At 45.6% G+C, this 25,961-nt stretch overlaps 1 non-coding gene across 1 annotated transcript; it reads left to right on the top strand.

Moving 5' to 3' along the window:
• Positions 1 to 5,038: 5,038 nt before the first annotated feature.
• Positions 5,039 to 5,178, top strand: LOC114621014. The gene has a single exon (XR_003711371.1). It is a non-coding gene; the product is annotated as a small nucleolar RNA SNORA48 (small nucleolar RNA).
• The last annotated feature ends 20,783 nt before the right edge of the window (positions 5,179 to 25,961 follow it).

Below are 25,961 nucleotides of genomic sequence, written 5' to 3'. Positions count from 1 at the left end.
CTCTCTCTCTCTCTCTCTCTCTCTCTCTCTCTCTCTCTCTTTTCTGAGACAGGGTTTCTCTGTGTAGCTCGGCTACCCAGGAACTCCTTCTGTAGACTAGGCTGGCCTCAAACTCAGAGATCCACTTGCTTCTGCCTCCTGAGTGCTAGGATTAAAGGTATGTGCCACCACTTCTCTAGTGGCAAAGATGTTTTGGTTTCTTTATGTATGATGCTGAAGATTGAATCCAGAGCCTTCCTACTGGGTTTTTTGTTTTGTTTGGTTTGGTTTGGGTTTTTTTGTTTTTGTTTTTTTTGTTTTGTTTTGTTTTTCAAGACAGGGTTTCTCTGTGTAGCCCTGGCTGTCCTGGAACTCACTCTGTAGACCAGGCTGGCCTCGAACTCAGAAATCCACCTGCCTCTGCCTCCCAAGTGCTGGGATTAAAGGCGTGCGCCACCACTGCCTGGCCAGAGCCTTCCTACTGTTAAGCAAGTGCTCTACCAAGCAACTCTATGCCCAGTTTTAATCATAAGTTTTCTTTTATTTTTTTAAAGATTTATTTATTTATTTTATGCATATGAGTCCACCACCATTGTTCTCTTCAGACACACCAGAAGAGGGCATCAGACCCCATTATGGATGGTTGTGAGCCACCATATGGTTGCTGGAAATTGAACTCAGGACCTCTGGAAGACCAGTTGGTGCTTTTAACCACTGAGCCATCTCTCCAGCCCCATAAGTTTTCTTAAACTGATAAGAAATCAGAGGTCGCAAGGCAATCAAGTAAAGCCCCTTCCTAGAGCCCTAGGTACACATACAGAAACTACTACAACTCTGGCAAAGATGTGACTGCCATACAGTAGGTAAAAAGAAGTATGCAAAAATGTTAACAGCTGTGTGAAGGCTATCTGTCTGTGGATGATCACATCCCTTTAGACTGGCTTGGGATGTACCTCAGTGGTGAAGCACTTGGGTAGCATACATAAGACACTGGGTTGGATACTCAGCACTGGAAAGAAGAAAAAATGTGAGATACCATTTCAGAGACAAGAAATTTACACAAGCAGCCTTGTTTCAAGAGACCTGTCTCCTGAGGACCTCAAAGTGGGAACAGAGCAGGAGACACTTCCTCCTTGGAGACACAGCCCACAGAAATTGTCCAGGTGGTAGCTGCAGGGGAAATAAAAATTCCTCAATCATTTCCACAGTCATCTTCTGTTAAGTAAAAGCCTTAAGTCACTGGGGAAAGAGGCAATAGCCTCTAGCTTCAGGAAGAGGATGAAAACAAGACTCATCTGTTTTTAGCAAGTAGAAACTCACTACACATAGCCAAAGATCATTGCTTTTGGGAAAAGATAGACATGAAATGCAAAGAAAGCCCAATGAGCTGGTTTGTTTGTATAGGATGAGCATGGTCGGTGCTTATGCCTATAACCTCAGCATTGGGGAGGCTGGGGTGGAGAGTGGGAACTACAGAGTGAGTTCTTAGACTCTAAGAGGACAGTGAGGACGAAAAACAGTGGCAAGAGAAGCTCTGTGTGTCCCAGGGCCAGGAGCAAGAAATTGTAGGTTGAAGAATCAGCAAACACTTGCTGTGCTGCAGGGAGGATGACATCATTTGTAGCTGTCTAAAGTCAGCTACAGGTCGAGTTTGGCTGCCATGGGGAGGAGAAGCAGGAACTGAGAAAGCCCTAGCTCTGTTGCAGGATATTTGATCCCATTTTGAACCCTGAGATTGTTTTATTTACTGAAAACAAGCAAGCAAGCAAACAAACAAACAAACCTGTTTCTAGTTGTGGTGTGGTTCAGCCTTTAGGACACACTTTTAATCCCAAGCAATGAAAGTAAAGTTAGTTTGAAGAAGGAAGCACCCATGTTTGAAAGTGATGTCTAATTGAGTGGTAAAGTGATGAATCAGAGTAAGATTTGATAGGATATCCCCATGAGAAGAGAGTAGTGAAGAAAGAGAGAGAGACACAGAGAAAGAGACAGCAGAAAAGACAGTGACAGAGAGGTAGGAGGCAGTTTTACCAGGACGGTTGTACAGAGACAGGTCACAGAGAGCAAAAGCTAGAATACAAGTGAAGACAGAATGAGTCAGAGAATGAGAAGGAGCCAGAAGAATAGAACAGATTGCTAGAGTTAGTTTAAGGTTAAGAGAGAAGGAGAGAAAGAAGTCAAATTGAATTAGTCAGCCTGGATTCATCAGTCAGCATTTAGTCCCAGTACTCAGGAGGCAAAGGCAGACAGGTCTCTGAGTTCCAGGACAGACTGGTCTAGAGACTTTCTACCAGGAGAGTCAAGGTTACATAGAGGAAACCCTGTCTCAAAAAGCCAAGCCAAAAAGTATGTCAATGCATGCAGGTTCCTAGTGATGCCAAGAAGTTGGCAGTGTGTCCCCTGGTACTCAGATACAGGCAGTTCTAAGCTGCCAAATGTGGGTGTTAGAAACCGAAGCCGGGTCCTCTGTAAGGATCGTACGTGGTCTGCACTGCTGAGCCGTTTCTCCAGCCCTAAGCTCCAACTATGAAGCTCAGCTTTATAGGACCTGCTCAAGTCTGAAGCTGAGAGCAAGTGAGATAGCTCGCTGGGTATTAGTCAGGGCTCTCTGGAGTAACAGAACTGATGGAATTAATCTAAATCACCCACAAAGGTGATTTCTTAGTGTGGTTTACAGGTTGTAGTCCAGCCAGTCCAACAATGGCTGTTTCCTGATGGTAAATCCAAGAATCTAATAGTTGCTTGATCTACGAGGCTAAATGTCTTAGCTGGTCTTCAGTATATACCAGAATCTCAAAAAAGGAGGCTCTAATGCAGCCAAATAATGGGCTTGCCATCAAGAGGGAGGGCACACAGAGAAAGAGAGTGCTTCCTTCTCGCAAGTCCTTTATATAGGTCGCAACCAGAGAGTGTGACCCAGGTTAAAGATAGATCTTCCCACCTCAGAAGGTCTGGATTAAAAGTGGATCTTCCCACTTCATGTGATTTAATTAAGAAAAACATTTCTCACAGGTGTATCCAGCCTCTTGAGTCTTAGTTAATTCAAGGTGGAGTCAAGTTACCAACCAAGACTAGCCCATCACACCGGAGAGCTTGAGTTCAATCCCCAGGATCCACATGGTAGGAGAGAATTATTTTGTGTGTTGTGCAAGACCTCTACATGTATTCTGTGGTGCACATATGTGTGAGATCACACACAAATAAACATAATTTTAAACATTGTTAAGGCTGGGTCTGGAGAGTTAGCTCAGTAACTAAAAATAACTCACTGCTCTTGCAGAAAACCCAAGTTCAGCTCCCAGTACCCACATGGTGGCTGACAACTAGTAACTCCAGTTCCAGGGGATCCAGTGTCCATGTCTGATCCAGTGTCCATGTCTGACCTCCACAAGCTCCTGCACAGACATGTGCACTTACACACACACACACACACACAGCACACAAGAGAGGCACACACACATACACACACACAGCACACACAGAGAGGCACACACATACACACATACACACACACACCCCATACACACACACACATACACACATACACACATACACACATACACACACACACACACATACACACATACACACATACACACACACACACACACATACACACACACACCTAAATTTGTTTTTAATTTTTTGTTTGTTTGTATGTTTGTTTTTCGAGACAGGGTTTCTCTGTGTAGCCTTGGCTATCCTGGAACTCACTCTGTAGACCAGGCTAGCCTCGAACTCAGAAATCCGCCTGCCTCTGCCTCCCAAGTGCTGGGAATAAAGGCATGTGCCACCACTGCCCGGCTTGTTTTTAATTGTTAAAGCAGAAGCCAAGCTAGGATAGTAGGAAAGCAAACTCCATCCTGCATGAGGCTAAATGTCAAATAAGCAACAAGTGGCCCGGGCTGCTAGAGGGGCAGCAAGTGGGGACATATGAAAAGCCTTGGAGGCTTGCTGAGGAGCACAGGTTTCCTGACATGTGCCCACTCTAAGCAGCACAGGGGAGTTTGACGCCTGGGCTGCATGGGGAGATAATGAGAGTCGTGAGATCCAAACTGCCTGACTCCCAACCAGATTGACTTTACCCTCTTATACCATCAGGCTGCAGGCAGGGGCATGTTCACTTTCAGGCTTAAATGCTGTTTACTATTGACTCCAATCTCTGCTGTTTTATATACCATGGGCATTCAGTTAAAAAAAAAAAAGCAGAGGAAACAAACACTCTCCCCCTGCTCCCCAAAAAATCCACCCACAACACACAAAAAGGCAGAAAAGAAAAAAAAATCTCGACTCAGATCTGTTGTTTAAAAAGAAGTCAGTAGACCCAGAATCACATATGACACAGATGTTGAATTATCAGACGAGGGCTTTAAAATAATTATAATTAATTCGTTAAAAGGTCTTGTGGAAAGAAGTGAGCAACTTGCAAGAACAGATGGGGAATCCTGCGGAGACATACAAAGTATAAGTCAAATGGAAATGCTACAAATAAAACCATGTTGTCTGTGGTAAAAATGCTCCAGCCAGTTCTCGGCAGCAAGGCAGGACTGAGGAAAGGGCCACTGAGCTTGAACACAGGTGAATTAAAGCCATCTGAACTGAAACACAAAGAGAAAATGGGAAGACTGGGGGAAAGCAAACAACCAAGGTACCAAGAGCTGCTCTGAGGGACAGCAACTCCCAAGCTATGTTTAGCACGAGCCCCAGAAGATGAAGAGTGAGACAGAAGAGATATTTGAAGAGATAGTGAATGAGGATTCGGCAGTAAGGCTGACAAGTAGCAATGGAAAGCATTTCTTCCACAGACTTGGCAACTGAGCGGAAGGGCAGAAGGGGCAGGAGGGAAGCATGGCAGCCTCTGTCTTGGGATCACCTGTGACTCAGCAGAATGGCACGGTCTTTTTCCTGCTGCCTGATGGAGTCACAAGATGGAGGAAGACGGAAGATAAAGGCTGGAAAGCAGCGTGCTAGAGTTGACTGGCAAGACTTTTAAAAAGCATCCCAAACATAATCGTTCTTCTTTTACAAGATTATTCGACATCCGTGTCACGCCTCCCACCGCCACCACAATGGGCAAAGATACACGTTGGTGGTACTGTTCTTATGTCAGTCAGGGACAGAGCAGATGGCAGTCCTTTGTTCATCCTAGCTTGATGCCTGGCTTGGTGGCCAAAGCTGTTTTATGCCTAGGACACATACAAATCAAGTCAATTAAATCCAGGCAGCACACTGAGGAAGGAGGGAGACAGACAGAGACCTGTGTCTGCTATGTCAGGTGCTGCTGACAGGGAACGATGCCCCAGACCTGCCCTCTACCTCATGGCACAGGCGGCCACAGATAAACAGAGCCCTGCAGCAAGGGAGGAGGAAAACAGACAGGGACCTCTAGACCACATGTCACCCACAGATCTGCTCTCCTGTGTACCTTACAGGTGGGTGGTAGACACCTGCTTGTCTCCACAACATATGGTGCAGACAGATGATGTCACTCAGGGCCTTCCGGCCATGTGGCTATCCTGCAGTGGGAGCAACCACATGTGCAAGAATGTGGTGGACAGAAAAAGAAGTGGACCCACTTAAACATTAGGAAGAGAGATGGAACTGGAGACTCGAGGGTGGAGGGGAGTAGCCTGTTGTGAATGGCCAGCCCTCCACTTGGGGCCATGGTGAGGTCCCAGCCTAAGCTACCACTGAGGGCCATGTCTAGGTCTGTGGCTATTCAGTGTCAGGGGTCAGTGGCAATGTTTGTGGCTGATATTATCATTAGAGAACATGGGGACATCCCTGGTCTGGGAAGCCACCAGGGACCATGTACATGTCCAGGGGCTGTGCTGAACTGGTTGTCCCTCACTGGCTACTGTGCTCAGGAGAGCTGACCCCACCTCTCACCAGCAGCAGCAGTCAGGAGAGCAGGCTCTGCAGCTCACCAGGCAGCATAGTGGAGCTGCTGGCCCTGGTGGCAGGGGTGTGGACAAGCCAACCAGAGGTGAGAGAGAGCTGGCCCTGCCACTCCTCTGCCTTGAGGTGGCTTGGGTGGGATGGGAGTTGGGAGGTGCCCTTCATTTGCCCCCTCACCACTGAAGGCAGTCTAGGATTGCTGATTCCCAGGTCATGAGAGTGGATGAGTTAGCCCTGCCTCTTACCAGCTTGCTGCACTTGGGAGAGGGGGGTCCTGCACCTTGTCTGGGCAGCACAGTAGGACTGGCTCTGGTGGAGAAGACATGAGTGAACCAGCCTCAAGGGTGTAAGAGCAGGAGAGTTGGCCCAGCCCCTTGCAGGCTGTAGCACTTGGGAAAGGAGACCCTGTGCTTTGACTGGGTAACAGAGTGGAGCTGACTCTGGAGTTGTGCATGTGAGTGAGTTATCCTGAGGGCAAGAGAGCACACATGCCTCCTGCCAATGGTGGCAGTGGGTGGCCTAGCTGGAGCAGTGCTCACCTTGGAGCTGATAAGGGACAGCTGGCTGGCCAACTAGAGCTCAGCTACTGCTCAGACCCAGATCGAGAGCTCTGAGTGGGCCCATCCCCAAATCTATATTACCTGCAAACAATTGAGATGTGTGAACAGGCCAGTCCTGCTGATCCAAAGTTGCAGGATCTCCATGACACAGAGCAGCAATGGGATAACCAGGAGGAGTCCTGGTGAGGATCCAATATTGATGGTATCACAGAAGGCAGAGACCTCAAACCAGACCAACTGAAATGTCCATCTTCAAGAAAAGATGTGTGGACAGAGGGATATACTTTGGGACACACTGATACACTACAGCTTCCATGATGAGATGTCTTTCTTTCTTTCTTTCTTTCTTTCTTTCTTTCTTTCTTTCTTTCTTTCTTTCTTCCTTCCTTCCTTCCTTCCTTCCTTTCTTTTTTTTCTTCCTTTCTTCTTCCTTCCCTTTTTTTTTGTTTTTTTGTTTTTGTTTTTTTCAAGACAGGGTTTCTCTGTGTAGTTCTGGCTGTCCTGGAACTCACTCTGTAGACCAGGCTAGCCTCGAACTCAGAAATCTGCCTGCCTCTGCCTCCCAAGTGCTGGGATTAAACGAGTGTGCCACCACCGCCCGGCGAGATGTTTTTCTGTGCTTTGGGGTTTGTGGTGGTGGTGGTGGCAAAAAAAAGGTTTTAAAAATTAAAAAGAGAGATTTATTTGTGTGTATGTGTGTGCATGTGTCTACAAGTGTCCTCAGAGGCCAAAAGATGATGTCAGATCCCCCGGAGTTTTAGTTACCAGTGGCTGTAAGCCATCTGACATGGGTGTTGGAATTAATCCCCAGTCTAACACAAGACCGACAAGTACTTTTAATACCTAAGCCAACTCTCCAGCCCCTTCTTTTCTTTTTAGATTTGTTTATTTTATTATTGTATGTGTGTGTGTTGCTTGCATGTAAATCTGTGTACCCCATATGTGCTAGTACCCACACAGGTCAGAAGATGGCATCAGATCAGCTTGGACTGGAGCTACAGATGGTTGTAAACTGCCCTGTGGCTCTGGGAAACAAACCCAGATCCTCTGAGCCAACTATCCAGCCATTTTCTTTTCTTTACAGATCTCCCTCTAGTTCAGCCTTACCTGAGACCCACTGTGTAAATAAACCAGACTGGTCTTAAAAACCCTTGCCAGTCCTCCTATCTCAGCCTCTCAAATGCTGGGATTACAAGTGAGAGTGTCTGTCTGTCTGTCTGTCTGTCTGTCTGTCTTTACTCTGTGCAGTTCAACACTGAGATGTTTGGATAAATAAATTGTAAGCACTCTATCAAAAGTCATAGGATTAGATAATAAATTAAGATCAGAATTCTACCATTTTTTTTCCTGAAGTCAGGGTGATAGGGTAAGGTGAAACCTAATAGAGATGAATATGAAGACTTTCATTTAGGATCAAAACTCTGTGCAGATGGCCAAGAAGAGCTGTGTACTTTGTGTTAGTTTGATACAGTTATCCTTCTTCGGCTGCCTGGATGCTAGGATTATAAGTGCAAGCCACCATATCCAGTCAAAACTATGTGTTGATCAGTTTTTTATGTCACAAAAGCCAGGCTCAACCTGGCCAAATCACAAATGGATATTGAATATAAAAGACAAGCCGGGTGGTGGCGCACGCCTTTAATCCCAGCACTTGGGAGGCAGAGGCAGGCGGATTTCTAAGTTCGAGAGTTCGAGGCTAGCCTGGTCTACAGAGTGAGTTCCAGGACAGCCAGGGCTACACAGAGAAACCCTGTCTCGAACATGGAAGGAGCCTTAGAACCATCAGAAGCTGAGGATCCTAACTGTACCTCCGTTCTTGTCTCCTTTTCATTCTTGATTTTTTTTCCCCTCTGCTCAGTGTAGCACAGGCAGCTATGGGCTTGTAGTTATCATCATAATCATCATCATCATCATCATCCTGGAAGAGCACTCAGGAGGATGAGACAAGAAGATTTTGGTTTCAGGGCTAGCCTTAGCTACATGAGAGTTGTTGGGCTGTGTAGCAAGCCCCATCCCCCCTCACCAACCAATTGCAAAAAACAGATGAAAGAACAGAAACTCTGGAGGAAAGATCTTGCTCTCCAATTGTTCTCTTGGGGAAGGACTTTGACGAGTCTGGATCACATGACCATTAGCTGAATAATGATTACAGCCCAGGGAAGACGTATGGCTAGGGTAGAGGGTTGTGTAGTCACCATACCACCAGAAGCACACATGAGTGAGAGGTAGAGAACTGTTGTTATCAGAAGGGAGGCTCAGAAGCCAAAACAACAGAACCCTGTCTTAACAGTCCAACCCAGTCAGTGGTGTTAGGTTAAAAAAAATTACAGTTCTGGGGCTTGAGAGCCAGTGAATCAGTAAAGAGCATTCATTGCCCTTGCAGAGGACCTGGGTTTGGCTCCCAGCACTCACACGGTTGTTTTAGAACCATCCCAAACTCTAGTTCCAGAAAATCCAATATGCTCTTCTGGCTTCTGAGGTCACCAGTCTTGCACACAGTACCCATATATACACACAGGCAAAACACGCATACACATAAAACAAAATAATTCTAAAAGAAAAAAAATAATTACAATCCTAAGCTGTATTCAAGAAACAATGCCTAAGTCGTCCTACTAAAAGAGATTGGGGCTGTCAAGATGGTTCAGTGTATAAAGGTGTATAAAGGTGTTTGCTGGCAAGCCTGATGACGACCTGAGCTTGAGTCCTGGGACCTAAATGGTAGAAGGAGAGAATTAACTTCTGAATGTTGTCCTCTGACTTCTCCACATGATCTGTTACACACACACATAAACACACACACACACGCACCCACGTGTGCGCGCACACACACACACTAAATGTATTTAAAGGTTCGCACACACACACACTCTAAATGTATTTAAAGGTTCCTGGTATCACACCTGATGGCCTGAGTTTGACCACAGTGGAGAGAACCAAAACAAAACAAAAACATCTGGTCATGGAAGCTGCAGTGTGTCACAGTGTGTCCCACAGTGTATCCTTTTGTCCACACATCGTTACTTGCAAATGTTCATTGCAATGAGTCATTGGTCTGGTTCAAGGCCTCTGGTTTCTGCTATAGTATCAATACTAGATTCTCAGTGAGACTCCTCCCAGCTAGTCTGTTGTTACCCTGTGTCATGGAGATCCTGCAACTTTGGATCTACAAGATCAGTCCCTTCATGAACAGTTCATAGATGGGGTAGATGTTGGGGTAGGCCGACTCAAAGGCTTGGATCTGAGCTTGTATGGTAGCTGAGCTGGTCAGCCTGCTAGCTGTCTTGCACCTCTATCACTGGGACTAGTCTCCTACACTGCCTGGCTAGCTCACTCAGTGCCAAAGCTGGCAAGGGGCTGGGCCAGGTCTCTAACTCACCTGTGCCTCCTCCACCAGGGCCAGTGCTATTGTGCTGCCCAAGGAGGTAAATCCCTCCCTCTCCCAGGGCTTTCTTAGCCCCTGCAGCTGGCAAGGGACAGGGCCAGCTCTCACGACCATGGGGCCAGCTCTCCTGCCCACCACTGGTGTGGAAAGGGGCAAGTGGGGGGTGTTGTTTTGAGTCAAGGTCTTTCTATGTAGTCTTGGATGACCTGAAACTATGTAGACTGGGCTGCCTTCAACTCACAGAGATTTCCCTACTCTCGCTTCTTTTTGTTTTTTTGAGTTGTTTGTTTGTTTTTCCAGACAGGATTTCTCTATATGACCCTGGTTGACCTGGAACTCACTCTGTAAATAAGGCTGTCCTTGAACTTCACCTGCCTCCGCCTCCCAAGTGCTGGGATTAAAAGCGAGTGTCACTGCTGCCAGCTACCTTTGTTCCTTGAGTTCTGGGAATAAAACCATAAGCCTTGCTACTAGACTAGGTCAGGTAATTTAATCACAACCAACAGTACTTGAATCACAGTGATGCACTAACTAACTGACAACACTGGTTGTATCATTCTGTGGGACCCCATTGAAATCACATCATGTGGGACCCACACTCTAAAAGGATCATTAATAAGTGAAGTGTCTTGTTGAGGAGAGGTTCAGATGATCAGATCATTCAAAGAAAGGACAAAACAGTAAAGAATATTTTATCTAAGGTGGGGGATGTAGTTCAGTTGATAGAGTGCTTGCCTAGGATGCTTATGGCCTTGGCTTCAAGCCACAGCACCATATGAACTGCATGGTGAACGGCATGGTGGTAAACGCCTGGTTCTACCACGGGGTGGGGAGCAGTAGAGACAGGAAGAGTAGGAAGTTCAAGGCCATTGTAGGCTATATAGCAAGTTCAAAATAGCCTAGGATATGTGAAAGAAACCCTTTTCTTCCTTTGTTAGATTTTTATTTATGTATATGTGTGTGTGCCTGTGTATATACTGTGTGTGTTCAGGTGCCCATGGCGACAAGAAAAGGGAGTTGGTTTTCCTGAGCTGGAATTATAGACGATTATGAGGAAGTACTCTTGACCACTGTGCCATCTCTCCAGCCCTGTGAGACCATTTCTTAAAAAAAGAAAAAAAAGAAAAAAAAGATAAAGAAAGAAAGAAAGGGAGAAAGAAAGAAAGAAGAAAAGAAAGAAAGAAGAGAAAAAAGATTATGGGACCAGAGAGATAGTTCAGCATTTAAGAGCACTTGCTGCTCTTCCAATTAACCAAAGATCAGTTCCCAGCACATACGTGGTGTCTCACAACCAGGGTATCAGACACCTTCTGACCTCTAAGTGCAGACATGCACTTGAGAAATGCATACATACATACATACATAATACACATGAAAATATGTTTTAAAAAATTTGTGTGTGTGTGCGTGTGTTTGTGTATGTGTGTTTGTGTGTGTATGTGACCATGCCTTGGTGTTAAATGCTCTTACCCACTGAACTATCATGCTGGCCACTTTTCTTCTTATTCTTCCCATTCCTGTCCAATATTCTGAAACCTCATCTCCTGGGAGGAGAGGCCAAGAGTAGGTGCTTATGGTGAGTTGGGAGTGAAAGAGACTCCAGGAGATGTGTGTATTGGAATGAGCTCCAACTTTACCATTGATGCCTTAGGAGAAGTTCCCTCTTAAGGTGGTAACTGTCCAACGGGAGGCAGAGCTGGGCCAGCCAGCCATCACAGGTCCACATGGGACACCAGCCAGCCATCACAGGTCCACATGGGACACCAGCCAGCCATCACAGGTCCACATGAGATACCAGCCAGTCATCACAGGTCCACATGAGACACCAGCCAGCCATCACAGGTCCACACCAGACACTAGCCAGCCATCACAGGTCCACATGAGACACCAGAGAGGATGAGACAAAGAGACACATGGCAGACAAGATAAACTACTGGGTTGGGAATGAAGACCTTATTTATTTATATTTAACCATTCTTGCTCACTGCTCCCCTGTCTATTTTACCTTCTGGGAAAGGAGAGGCTGAGAGTAGTTTGCATTTGGATGAACTTCAGGAGAAATGGAACGAAGGGACTTCCCTAGGGTGTGTGTATGTGTGTGTGTGTGTGTGTGTGTGTGTGTGTGTGTGTGTGCGCGCGCGCGCACGCGCATGCACGTCTGTTCCCTGCCACCTCTCTGGTCTCTGCCTCTTCTCACATCCTCCCTCACAGCCCTATTAATTATTCTTTCGGTCTGTGATTATCTCCCCCAGTCAACTGTGTTCTCTGTGCCTTCCTTTGTTTCGTTGTCTTTTCTTTTTAGAAATGTATTTAATTTATTAAATTTGCATTGGTGATTGTCTACATTCATGTCTGTGTGAGGATGTTGGATCCCCTGAAACTGTAGTTACCGACAAGGTGTGAGCTGCTGACTGGGTGCTTGGAATTGAACCTGGGTCCTCTGGAAGAACAGACAGTGTTCTCATCCACTGAGCCATCTCTCCAGCCTCCATATCTTTTTCTTGCGCAACCTCAGATCATTTGGTTTGATTCAACCCAGTGGCTGGGCTCTTGCTCCCTTGCTTCTTTGTATTCTTTGTGCCTTTAACTCATCTCTGGTTTTGCTGGTGAGTAGGTCTCTGACTAGATCTGTATTTTTTCTCTCTGCCTTTCTGTCTATCAGTCTTCCTAATGGTCCTGAAACTAGAGTTTCTGGTGAGAGGGCTTTTCTGAGAATAGTCCTTGGGGTAGCCACCCAGTGTGCTGGTAGAGATGGCTACAGACATTTCTAATCCAGCAGTCGTCATGGTAACAGCTAGGGCAGGCCAGGCAGAGGATGTGCAACCACATGGGCTTGACCTTTCTGTGAGTGTCAGGTTTGAGTGGGAGCTAACTGAAGCAAAAATCCTAACAAGGGTTCCCTGTAGCCCAGCCCTTGGGGCTTCTCTGGAGGAGGGTGAAGGGAGCAAGCGATGCCTAGGACAGTTGGCAAGAGAGTGAAGAGTCACAGAGGTATTACCCTAGCTGCTGCCTAGGGAAACATAGGAGGAGTGGCATGTACACATGCTGGAATGTTCACAGTCCCCAGGTCATCAACAACTCCTGTTGAGAATTGACCCTTGGAGGGCAAGCATTCCTGGAGGCTCAGCTCTCACACTACCACACAGAGTGGCTCTGTGGGTGGATATTTAAGGTCAGTGCTCCACACACAGAGACTCCTAGACTTTTTCAGATCAACTGTCACTTTTTCCATACTGTAAAAACCTTTTACGGCTCTGAGGAAAATATGCTAAAATTAAAAGACCCAAATGATTTTTTAAAAAATAGATATATAAATGCAAAAGTCCAAAGACTTTCAAAGTGACGGGCATGGCTATAACCATTTAAATCATCTAATATTTATACCAATAAAGACACAGGAGGTGTAAACTGAGGTAAAAACAACAACAAAAACAAAACAAAACCCTGCTAGCTTAGCAAGGTAACTTTATTTAATTATATACAAAATACCTATGTACAGGCCTGGTTTTACAACTAAACTGCCAGCTCTTTAGAAGTCTCTTTCAGTCTGTGTCATTCTAGTGAGCTATTCTACATTTCTCTTAAGATCCTCCAAACCCAAGAGGGCTCCTTAGCTCTCTTTCCAAGAAGACTCTTTTACCTGTGTCCTGCCAGCTGCTTCTCTGTGGTTTCTGCATGCCCAAAGAGACAATCTCTTCCACAAAGGTTCTTCTAAGCCAGAAGAGAAAAAGAAAAGGAGAGGAGAGTGTCCTCTCTCAAAGGTCCAATTGTTAATCAAATAAAAGAAGTTTCAGGCTGGAGAGATGGCTCAGTGGTTAAGAGTACTGCCTGCTCCACCAGGGGTGTTGAGTTCAATTTCCAGCAACCACATGGTGGCTCACAACCATCTGTAATGAGATCCAATGCCTTCTTCTGGTGTCTGAAGACAGCGACAGTGTACTCACATATATAAAAAAATATGAAGAAATCTTTTTTTTTAAAAAAAAAGTCTCTACTTTCTCCTCACACCGGCAGGGGGCTCCAAGCCAAGTTGGTAGGGGCAAAACTACCTTTGTGGTGGAGTAGCTCCAGGCCACCCAGCTGACTTTGCCTCTGGTCCTAAAGCAAAGACCACAAGACCTCTCCCAAGCAATTTGTCTTAAAATAGGCAGGAGCTTTCCGTTCTTTAACATTCTTACCTGTGGAGGCATTTAGAGGCACACCTAAACTATGTCTCTACAGGACACACCTAACTGCATCTGACAAATGCAGGATCTATGTGAGCTTTTGTATTTTGCTAACAATTAGGTTTTCTATGTGCAATAATCAAATACCCTGCAACACATACCGTTCCTTTCCCGGCTGCCTCCATCTCTCAAGGTTGTTTCTCATGTCTACTAAGTTAAAAGAGAGGGACAAAAGCCAAGTTCGCAGACAAGAGACAGGAAGTCTAACTGGTTGCATGGTGAGTGTGAAGGAGACTTGGGCTCCCAGACTTTCCCCCATCTCTGTCAGTGAAGAATTTTTCTTTCTCCTATTGGGGCATTTAGACTTCATAACGAAGTGCCTAAGATGCCCGTAGCCCCTGAAGAGGGAGGCATAAGGGACACAAGGCACCTTTCGGTAAGCTCCATGGAGAACACAGATGCCCTGGAGATCTGGGCTGTTAAGTCACAAGCTTTCAGGAACGCGCTGCTGTGGAACACAAGAGCACAGCACAGCTCTCGCATCAGACAGCAGTGGGTATTTTACACAGCAGAATAACAGAAACGGACATTGAGGTACTTACTGCCTTCTTGCCATCCAGTGGCAGGTAACCACTGGGAGGGAACAGAAGGGGACAGCACAATCTACAGCCTGAAGTCAGCACACTTCAAAAAAGCCATCAGGAGCCAGCGCGGTGGTGGTGTAGGACTTTAATCCCAGCACTCAGGAGGCAGAGGCAAGGGGATCTTTGAGTTCAAGGCCAGCCTGGTCTATAGAGCTATAGAGTGAGTTCTAGGACAGCCAGGGCTACACAGAGAAACCATGTCAGGGTCCAGGAGTGATGGTGTGGGGAAGCAATCTGAAAGGACAAATTGTGCAGAACTGAGAGTGACCCTGGAATTACCCAAGTCCCAGCCTTAGTGACACTACAGACTTTCTTTCTCTGACACGAAGTTGTGAGTCATGGATTTCTGAGAGTTAATTCCTAGTTTTGTCCTTTGAGAACTGACCCTAAATCTTCCTTCCTCTTCTCTTTGTGGCCCACCCCCAGAGCTATTTGCAGAAGATAACGCTCCTCAGTAAGGCCTAAGCTTTGGGACACACACTCAGTTTTGCTCATCTCCTGATGTGCTTGCTTCCCTACAGGTGACAGAACATGACCCTGAGCCATGATTGATTCTCTCCTGTTCAGATCTACCTAATGTCCTTCCTCCAGCCCTGCTTTTCTGACAAGTACTCGACTTATTTCTGATCTGTCCTTCCAGCTCAGCACCCTGGGTTGGGATGGCTTCTCAGAGGTTACAGTAATAAGACTGAGGGGCATCTGCTGGTTACCTGTCAGGAGTAAGCAGGGAATGTGGGTCACCCTAGCATTGTTCCTGTCAGCCGTGGCCTTTGATGACTTCATCAGAAGATCTCTCCATCTCTTTCCCATTGCCTGCTTCAGCTCAAGTCTGTCACACATGCTGGCTGCTCACTGGCCTAAGACAGGCCACCTTCTGCTTCTTGTTCAACACCTCTGCTTACTCTCTTCCCTTTGCCCCAGACATCTCTCTTTAAGCCTCAACTTTATGCCACCATTGAGTTGCCTTAGCAACTCCGTGATGCGGTGAAACTATGCCTCCGTGACCATCTTGGCGGCCATAGCTGCTTTCACACCTGCCCCTCTATTGGAGGGAGCACTCTGTTGAAAATACAGAGTCAAGTGGACCTGTAGATCTCCAGGGTCACTAACTGACATGTTAATGATGTTGACCTCCATTAGAGAGACTCCAGGGTCTAAGATGTGATCCAGAATGGCCTAAACTTCTCAGAGACTCCAGGCATGCTTGCATGGCTGTAAGGATCCCATGTTTGCACCGTGCCTCCTGGCTCTCCCCAGATCACAGCTTCTTCCTATATTCCCATCCAGTGCCAGGCAGGTTGCAGGGCTGGAGACTCCTCCCCGATGACAACACTGTTGACACCCTGCTGGGACAAGGGCAGCAAGTATCAGACTGGCACACCCCTAGGCAGCTGTCTTCTGAGTTGTCTTTTCACCCTATGGTTTTACCATCCCCCTTGCTGTACCAGGAAGCCCTAGAGAGCAGGCTCTGAGTAGAGAGAGAAGGCAGAGGGCATCCTTACTGTCCTTCCTCCCTCCTCTCCTCTCCGCTGGCTGCAGCTGTGCTGCGTGATGTGGAACTGAGCGCAATCTTAATTACCGCTCAGCCTTACTCATTAGGCCTCTGGAAGGCAAAGAAGCCCCGAGTCAGGAAGCTCCCAGCTTCGCAAAGACCAGGACCTCCAGCCCCTGAGCCCCACTAGCCCCACATCTAGAGACTCAGTTCTACATGACTTGGGGACCGGGATAGGGGAAGGGTGGAGCTGGAGGGAGGGGAGGGGATGCTTGGCCCCCCTCTTGGGCTCTCACTCAAGCATGCTGAGAATTTCAGGGGCAGCATATGGTGAATCTCCACTGTGATCAGAGAGAGATGAACAAATGATTAAATAAACCGAAAGCACTCGAAGCTGGAACACTGATGACTTACCTGCCTCCGAGGGACATACGCGCGGAGCCTGGTGCGTTCAGCGTTCAGCGTGCCTTTTTTTTTTCTATTGTGCAATGAAATGACTGAGCAAAAGGATGCTAAATGGAGGAGGAGAGAAGGATGGACCCTGGAAACTATAAACTCGTAGGTCCAATTTCAGTATCTAGCAAACATCCTTCACAGAAAGCAACTTGTAAACACCCTTGAAGACCAAATGAGATAATGTGATTGAAAGCACTTTTTGAACTATAAAGGGCTCTAGAAACATAAGATGTTATTCTGTAATATTTCTGCTCGGTGCTGACTATGAGACAGATGCTGCGGGGAGCCTGAAGATTTATGATAATGGCTCATCACCCACAAGGTACTCACACAATTTGAGCTGTTTCATTTAATTAGTCATTGCCTCACATGTAGACTACTGCTGAAGCAATCTGAGTGGTCTCCCCACCTCCGCCTTCTCTCCTGCTCCATTCATCTTGCATGGCACTGCCTGGTAAATCTTCCTGATGCATGGCTGTGATCATACCTGTAAGGGTTCTCATGCTGACTGCACAGAGCCAGGAGCCCTTGGCTTAGCGGTGCAGAGCCTTCTTGATCTGACCCTCAGGACTTCCTCCGCCCCATTTCTCTTCTATTGTGGCAGCTGGAAGATCAAATCACTTACCCTAGGCCACACAGACACCAAGTGGCAGATGACGGAAACCAAGCCCTCACACCCAGGTGCCTGATTCTGAGCCCATCCTTCTTTCTGGCATGTCACCTTCTGACTTTGATATTGTAAAAGTCTGTATTTGTGTCTCACTAAAATTCATATGTTGAATGCTAATCTCATCATGATGGTGTTCCAAAGCAGTTTACTTCAGGGAAGTAATTAGTGGTGAGTCTGGAGCGGTTGTTATAAATGGGATTAGTGAGTGCCCTCTAAGAGCAGCCTGAGGACCAGCTATCTCGCTCTTTACCCTGAGAGGATAGAATGAGAAAATAACAATCTGAAGCCAGAAGGCAGCCTTCCCAGAGTCTGTCTCTGCCCTACACTAATTTCAGACTTCTAGCCTCCAGAACCAGGAGGAATAAACCTAATTGTTTAAGCCTAATTGTTTATGGTGTTTTGTTATAACAATCAGAACAGACTAAAACAAACGGATAGAGCTGCCGCCAAGATCTTCCCACAAAGACTTTTCCTCAGAGAAATTTCCTAAGGACCAGTTGCTGGGCATGGGATTACTTTTTTTTCTTACCACACTGGGAACCAGACCCTGGACCTCAGACATGCTAGACAATGCACTGAGCTGCACACACAGCCTTGGTATTAATATTTTTAATGGCTAGATAAATTGGCATAATGCTTCACACAAAGGCTGATTTCCATTTTAGCCAGGAATATAAATACATGCAAACTTCATGAGACTCACTGCCCTGCTGGCAGTCAGCTTCGCGTGAATTGCTAATTGAATAAGGGTTTTCCTTTCATTTCTTCCACTGTCGAGGTGAGGCATTTTCTTTATTATTTTTTATTTTTATTGTTGTGGTGCTGGGAATTAAACTAGGTCTCTGAGGATGACAGGAAAATGCTTTGCCACTGAGCCACTGTCTCCAGCCCTGAGGTGGAGTATTTTTCATGTGTTAGTGTACTCTTTGTCTTTTGTGATTTATAGCTTTGTCACTAAATTCCTTACATTTAGAAGCTTCGGCTTCTGAGAAGAAAAGGCAATCTTGAGTTGATACAGTGAAGTCACAGATAAGAGTGTCTATACAAGTTCAATCTCAAGTAAATCTTGAGGACTGGAGAAATGGCTCAGCAGTTAGGAGGGCCTGCTGCTCTTGCTCATCTGAGTTCAGTTCCCAGCATGGACATTAGATGAAGTCTAATCACCTATAACTCAAGTTCTAGGGGGTCTGATCCTGTCTCCTGGCCTCGGTGGGTACCAGCAAGTACATACCCCACACAGAGACGCATAAATCATTATTTTTAAGTCTTGAGAGTAAATCTTTTGAAAGGCTGAGGTCACTTGAGAGTGTGCTCAGTGGTAGAGTCCCTGCCTAGCATACATTAAGCCCTGGTTTCAATATCCAGGACTAAAAATATAACAAAATGATAATTTAAAGAAAGTGAAGCCAAGCATGGCAGCAGTGGCAATATGCCTTTAGTCTCAGCATTCTCTGTGAGTCTCGGCCCAGCCTACTGAGTTCCAGGACAGTCAGCGCTACATAGTGACACTGTCTTTTAAAAACAGAAAGAAAGGAAGGAGAGAAAGAAAAAGAAAAGAGAAGAAAGAAAAAGTAAGAGCAAGGAAAAGTAACGTCTTCAAATACTAGTCTATCCTTAAAGGGAGAACTTGGGCAGACAGCATCCTAGCGTCAGATAACAAACACTTCCCCGATCCTGCCAGCATGCCTCAGCACAGGACTCCATGCTGTCAGAGGAAAATTTCTGACTATACAATGAAATAGTGATACTTATTTTCTTACATGGCGTTTAAGTATTTTTTCTTTCCACTTTTTTTTTAATCTTGGCAATACCGGAAATCAAACCTAAGACCTTGTACATGCCAGGTGAGTGCTCTGTCACTGAGCTATATCTGCAGCCTCCCCCTACAATTTTGTTATTTTTGACTAAATAACACAATGGAAGCCGAAAGGGTATATGGTGGAAATAAAAATGTCTCCTGCATCCTCTGTGTTCCAGGCACTTTGTTTCTCTCCCTGGTGACAGAAGATACTACTAATTCCCAGTGAAGCCTCCAGGGATGTTTTAGGCATCTGAGCACCTCTCTATGTGCTTCTGAGAGAAACAGAGCATAGCCCGTGTCTGACCCACTCTTCGTTATCTTGGAGACCGTTTCCAGTAGCTGTAGCACTGTGCAGGTATGTTCCACTCTGAGAGAACCCAATGAACAAAATTCCAATTCACACCTACAAAACAAACTTGCAAAGACACACTTACTTCACACATGGAATCTTCGTTTCCCTAGAATATTTTAGGTGTTAAGCAACTTTCACATGTCTCCGTAGTCATTCATTTAACTGAAATGATGTTTATATATTTATGACAGAAACAGTTCATGAAAGAAAAGGCCATTTAAGCTGGGAATGATTTATTAGTGAGTCAGTTGTTAAATATTATACTTCAGTCAAAACGACGTATACTGGCCTGGTGAAAAAGAGTGAATGAATGTTTTAAGAGTTTCTTTTGGGGCTGGCTAGAGTCTAAAAATGTTTGCCATGCAAACCTGATGATCCGAGATTGATCTGCAGAACGTATGTTTTTTAAAAAAGAAAGAAAAAAAGGAAGAAGAGGGGGCTGGAGAGATGGCTCAGCAGTTAAGAGCACTGACCACTTTTCCAGAGGACCAGGGTTCAGTGCGCAGCATCTGCGTGGTGACTCAGACCCATCTGTAACTCCAGTTCCAAGCAATCTGGAGTCTTCTTCTGGCCCCGTCCGGGATGTGGCACGCATACATAGGCTCTGATAGACAATCACATACATAAAATAAAAATACACCTTTTAAAAAATAAAAGAAAAATCTTGGATGTGATTAGTACATCTTTAATCCTAAGGGAAGATGGGAGGCAGAGAGGAAGCTGACTGAAGACTTGAAGTCCAGCTAGCAAGGCGGAGAGACATAGGCTCTTCCTCAACAAGGAGGAGAGGACCAACTAACCTCCACCCACATGTATACATATACATTCTTTCTCTCTCTTTCTCTCTGTTTCTCTCTCTGTCTGTCTCTCTCTCACACACACACAATTGCCTTTTTAAAAGTTTCTTATGTAATTGTTGTTTATTTTTCTTTTTGTTTTGAGACAGAATTTTCCTATGTAGCTCAGGCTGGACTCAACCCGCCCCACCCCCATGCTCCTGCTTACACCTCCCAAGGGCTGGGCTTTCTAGACCTGAGCCTATAAGTCTGGATCCAATTCTTGTATCGGTGTGTGGGAGTGTATACATACCTGGAGGTCAGAGGCTGATGTTGAGGATCTTCCTCAGTCACTCTCTGCTATGTTTTGCTTGACATACTCTCTTGGTGAACCCCAAATTTACAGATTCAGGCCAGTCATGGTGACACACCTTTAATCCTAGCACGCAGGAGACAGAAGCAGGTAGGTCTATCTAAGCGATTTTAAGGCCATCTTGGTCTATGCAGTGAGTTCCAGGACAGCTAGAGCTACATAGTGGGATTCTATCTTTAAACCCAAATAAGACAAAACAAAAATAAAGATAAAACCAAACAAACAAACAAAACCACCTTACAGACTCAGAAATATAGGCTGTCCTGCAAGCCCCCGCCGCCCCCCCCCCCCCCCCGTCTTCCCAGGGCTTGGCTTTTTATGTGAATCCTGGGGATCCAAGCTCAGATCTTCATACTTACACAAGCATTTTGCGGACTGACTCATCTCCACAGTCTCTAATTTTTGAAAATGTCATGAGTGTATTAATTCTGCTAGTTCAATTTGGAATTTGCTCAACAAATATCAGAAGTGCAGTATATAAAGGGATGGACTTTCCATGTTAGTTATATGAGATACCAACCCAGAGTCTTTTGGACTGCTGGGTTGTCTAGTGTCTTAGTTATGGTTCTGTTGCTGTGATGAGACATCATGACCCATGCACTTTACAAAAGAAATAATTTATTTGGGCTTACAGTTTCAGAGGGTTAGAGTCCATGACCACTACGGTGAGGAGCATGGCAGCAGGCAGGCAGGCGTGATGCCGGAGAAGTAGCTGAGACCTTACATCTAGATTAACAAGCACAAGGCAGAGAAAGGGACACTGGGAGTAACATGAATCCTTTAAAACCTCAAAGTCTGCTTCCAATGACACACCTTCTTTAAGAAGGCTACACAGTTCTTCCCAAACAGTTCCACTAACTCATATGTTTGTATGAGGGCCATTTTAACCATCAGAGCCAGCTTAACAAATCTTGTGTCCCAGCATGGGACATGACTTTTAATTGGAATCACATTAAAAGGGGTATGTCCTTAAGACTGGTACTCATGGATTTATTGAATGTTCCAGGGGCTCATTACTTGCAGCACTCCAGAGGCAGAGGCAGAGGCAGAGGCAGAGGCAGAGGCAGAGGCAGAGGCAGAGGCAGGTGGATCTCTGTAAGTCTGAGGCTAGCCTGGTCCACACAGTGAGTTCCAGGACAGTCAGGACTACGTAGAGAGATCCTGTCTCCAAAAAAAAAAGAAGAAAGAAAAGCAAACAAAGAAGAAAAAAAAGAAAAGAAAATATCCCAGGGGCTTGGTGGTTAAGAACACTGGCTTCATAAAACGGCAGTGTTGTTTTGTCTCTCTCTCTCTTTTTTTTTTTTTTTTTTTTTTTTGGTTTTTTTAGACAGGGTTTCTCTTTATAGCCTGGGCTGTCCTGGAACTCACTCTGTAGACCAGGCTGGCCTTGAACTCAGAGATCCGCCTGTCTCTGCCTCCCAAGTGCTGGGATTAAAGGCGTGTATCACCACTGCCCGGCAATCTTCATTTATTTTTACAGCATGAATGATCGGCCTGCATGAATGTCTGTTCACCATTTGTGTGTGCCTAGTCCCAGAGGAGATCAGAGGAGGGCACGAGATCCCCTGGAACTGGAGTTACAGGCAAGTTACAGGAATCACTTGGAACTGAACCCAGATCTACTACAAGAGCAACCAGTGCTCTTACCTCTGAGCCACCCTGCCCCCGAGGGAAGGTTTTTTTTTAATTCATTCTTTGAGAATTTCCTACAATATATTTTAATCATATTCTTTCTTCACCCCCAAATCCTACCAGATCCTCCCTCAATTCCCTTCCCACTCAATTCTCCCTCTCTCTCTCTCTCTTTCTCTCTCTCTCTCCCTCTCTCTCTCTCTCTCCCTCAAAAGTAATAAATATGGGGGATATGAAGCCTGAACCAGCCATCTTCTGTGACCAGGCACGGCTTCCAGTGGTGGGAAAAGGAAAGATAAATAGATAGATAGACAGACAGATAGATAAGACCACAAAATACAGGATTACCTAGCACAGTGATCTATGCTCTTAGTCCCAACATTGGAGAGTCAGAGGTAAGAGGAGCTCTGTGAATTTGAGGCCAGCCTGTTCTGCATGGTGAGTTCCAGGACATCTAGAATTACATGGTAAGACCCTGTCTCAAAACAAAGAAACAAAAAACAAACAAACGACAACAAACCCCACAGAGTCCAGTTTGTGCTGGCTGAGTACTCCTGAGCACAGGGCCTGCTCTGGTGTGTGTTAGTATACCTACTGTCACTCCACTGAGGAAAACCGATTCGCCCTCTCACGGTAGCAATCAATTGTGAATAGCTTCTTAATTAGGGATGGGTGCTTTATACCTATTTTTGAGGGGGCGGTTCTTACAAGAACTGATTTATAACTAAGAGGAGACAAGGACCTAGGCAGGCCAGATGATGTGGGTGGGTGTGTGGGTGGCTTCTCAGATTTAGAGAAATCAGGCAGAAGCCACTCGGTGTTTCCTAAGGAAGAGAGTCATGATCCAGTGAAAGCCCTGGGTCCCTGTTCAAAGCTGAAAGGAAGAACTCGTGTCAGCGAGGGTTGTCTCTGAGGACGTCACGATGCCCTGTGGCCTGTCCTGGAAGGCATGGCAAGGTGTAACTTAGAATAGCAACAACAAAATGTAAAAGGTTTACTGTAGTTTGAGGAGGAACAGGCATTCTTCAGTGTGCCAGAACAAAGTCTAAGCGATTGCAGTATATACAGCCAAGATAGCTTACAACCTCTCTGGGCAGGCAAAGCAAAGAGCATTCTTTGAGAAGCAAAGGTCACAGCCAGCCTTCCTCAGGCTCTCAGAGGTGACCCAAATCCTAACCACTCTCTCATCCTTCTCCAAGGATATTCAGAATGATTCCTAGAGGTGACTGTAGCAAGCCAAGATGCTGCCAGGGAAGAGCCAGACTAGCAGCTCAGGAAGCTAGGTCCGGATCACAGGGAGACTGGACAAGAGGGAAGACTGGAAGATCTTTTTTTTTTTTTTTTAAAAGATTTATTTATTTATTTTATTTATGAATATACTGTAGCTGTCTTCAGACACACCAGAAGAGGGCATCCAATCTCATTACAGATGGTTGTGAGCCACCATGTGGTTGCTGGGATTTGAACTCAGGACCTCTGGAAGAGCAGTCAGTGCTCTTAACTGCTGAGCCATCTCTCCAGCCCAAGACTGGAAGATCTTGAACTTAGCAGGCAAGACTTCCTTCTTAAAGCCCTTTAGAGTGGTACATGGACAGATGACATCATGTTTGGTTTTACAACAGTCTTGACAAGTGTGGTGACTTGAATAGGTTAGTGCCCCATAGGCTCATGAGTTTGAATGCTTGGCCCATGGGGAGTGATTATATTAGGAGGTGTGGCCTTGTTGGAGTAGGTGTAGCCTTGTAGAGGAAGTGTGTCACTGTGAGGGTGGGCTTTGAGGTCTCTATGCTCAGTGTGGAATCAGAGCCTCCTGCTGGCTACCTTCAGAAGACAGTCTCCTCCTGGCTACCTCCGGATCAAGATGTAGAACTCTCAGCTCCTTCTCCAGCACCATGTCTGCTTGGACACTGCCATGCTTCCCACCACGATGATAATGGACTGGATTTCTGAACCTGTAAGCCAGCCCCAATTAAATGTCTACCTAAAAGTTTCCTTGATCACAGTGTTTCTTCACATCAATACAGCCCTAACTAAGACAACAGGGGCATCTATTAATTTTTTTATTAATACTTTATTTTCACCTTGGGTGTTGGTTTGTTTTAGTCGACTAGTTTGTTTGACAACTAGTGTCATCTGAGAAGAGGGAACATTTGAGAAATGCCACCATCAAATTAGTTTGTGGGCAAGCTCGTAGGACATTTTTTTTTTGATTGATGATCAACGTGGAAGGGCCCAGCTTACTGTGGGCAGGACCATCCTTGGGAAGATGGTCCTGGAGTACATAAAAAGTCAGGCTAAACAAGCCAGAGGGAGCAAGCAAGTAAGCAGCATCCCTCAATGGCCTCTGTTTCAGTTCCTGCCTTGAGTTCCTGCCCTTACTTCCCTTCATGATATACTATAAATCCATAAGCTGAAACAAATTATTTCCAAGTTGCTTTTGGTGATGGTGTTTTATAACAGCAATAAAAATATCACTACATTACCATGGAAACCATATTTCTCACATTCATTTTAATAATTAGCACCTAATGCAGAAAAGATAAGCAATTAGAATGGTCAACTCTGGAGGAATGGAGGAATTATTTTTTATTTTTACATATACTTAATCATTCATTTATATATTTATTTGTGCATGTAAGCACACACACACACACACACACACAATCATGCATGTGGAGGCCAGAGGACAACTTGTGTCATTTCTCCCTTCGATCATAGGGGTCCCAATGGTCAAACTCAAATTGTCGGGCTTGACAGCAAGTGCCTCTTACCTGTGAGCACCTCTCTGGCCCCTGGATTTCTGGTAAAATCACTTTTACTGAGGTATTATTTACACATCTATACTTACTGAGTATAGATGATCCTGACTTTGATGGTTTGGCTGATAACTTTTCAAGATAATGGTGAGAAGGTAACATTCAGTAGGAATCCCACTGAACATTTTTAGTTCAGATCCTTTCCTGGACTCTTGGCATGTTGAACAGCACTCCTGCCATCCTGGGCAGCTCCCAGTCACCACTGAGATTGCATGGTAAACATCATCGCAGCGGGCTGTGCGCCCAAGCTGTGATGTGTGATGGGCTGGGTGTAAGTACTGGCTAGTTTTGTGTCAACTTGACACCAGTTGAGAGGAGGGAACCTCAGTTGAGAAAATGCCTCCATATCAGGCTGTACACAAGCCTGTTGGGAATTTTCTTAATTAGTGATTGGTGAGGGAGGGTTCAGACCATTGTGGGTGGTGCCACCTGAGCTGGGGGTTCTGGGTTCTATAAGAAAGCCATGAGGAACAAGCAAGTAAGCAGGACCCTTTCATGGCCTCTGGATCAGCTTCTGCCTCCAGGCTCTTGCCTGGCTTGAGTTCCTGTCCTGACTTCCTTTGACGATGAACTGTGACATGGAAGTGTAAGGGAGATAACCCTTTCCAAGTTGTTTATGGCATTGGTGTTCTATCACGGCAATAGGAAAACCTAACTAAGACAGTGTCTTCCATGCACTTATCCACTTTCACTTTCTTTTTTTTTTAAGAATTCTTTATTTATTTTATGTATGTAAATACACTGTAGCTGTCTCAGACACACCAGAAGAGGGCGCTGGATCCCATTACAGATGGTTGTGAGCCACCATGTGTTTGCTTGGGAATTGAACTCAGGACCTCTGGGAGAGCAGTCAGTGCTCTTAACCACTGAGCCACCTCTCCAGCCCTCCACTTTCACTTTCAGTGTACCATGGGCTTGTTGGAACATAAGCCAGTCAGTTAAGGAGCTACTGTATTTTATC

Source organism: Grammomys surdaster, unplaced genomic scaffold (assembly GCF_004785775.1).
Source record: "Grammomys surdaster isolate TR1022 unplaced genomic scaffold, NIH_TR_1.0 170, whole genome shotgun sequence".
Lineage (NCBI taxonomy): Eukaryota > Metazoa > Chordata > Mammalia > Rodentia > Muridae > Grammomys > Grammomys surdaster.
The sequence above is the reverse complement of the archived record's forward strand: the minus strand, read 5'-3'. Positions and strand labels throughout refer to the sequence as shown.